The sequence below is a fragment of the Halyomorpha halys genome, unplaced genomic scaffold (assembly GCF_000696795.3).
Source record: "Halyomorpha halys isolate HHAL.00 unplaced genomic scaffold, Hhal_1.1 Scaffold750.1, whole genome shotgun sequence".
NCBI lineage: Eukaryota > Metazoa > Arthropoda > Insecta > Hemiptera > Pentatomidae > Halyomorpha > Halyomorpha halys.
The window spans coordinates 206,963-207,242 of NW_027112315.1; positions in this window are offsets into that span (position 1 = coordinate 206,963).

Below are 280 nucleotides of genomic sequence, written 5' to 3' on the forward strand. Positions count from 1 at the left end.
TATATATATATAAGTATCCTGTAAACTTACTAAACATTCCCTGGGAGCCAATAATTTGGAAAGTAGGGACTGATTTTATAAAAAGTGTGTATAAACAGTTCTCTTCAGATTGTCACATTTAAGAGGTAAAAAACAGCATGTTTAACTTTTTTAAAGTAAAATAAGAATTTATTACACTTTTGTTAAGTAAAACTAAAATTTATTACACTTTTTTTTTAAATTAATCTACAAGCGTTCGAAAAGCAAACATCATAAAGTGAACGTATTTAAATCATTGTCA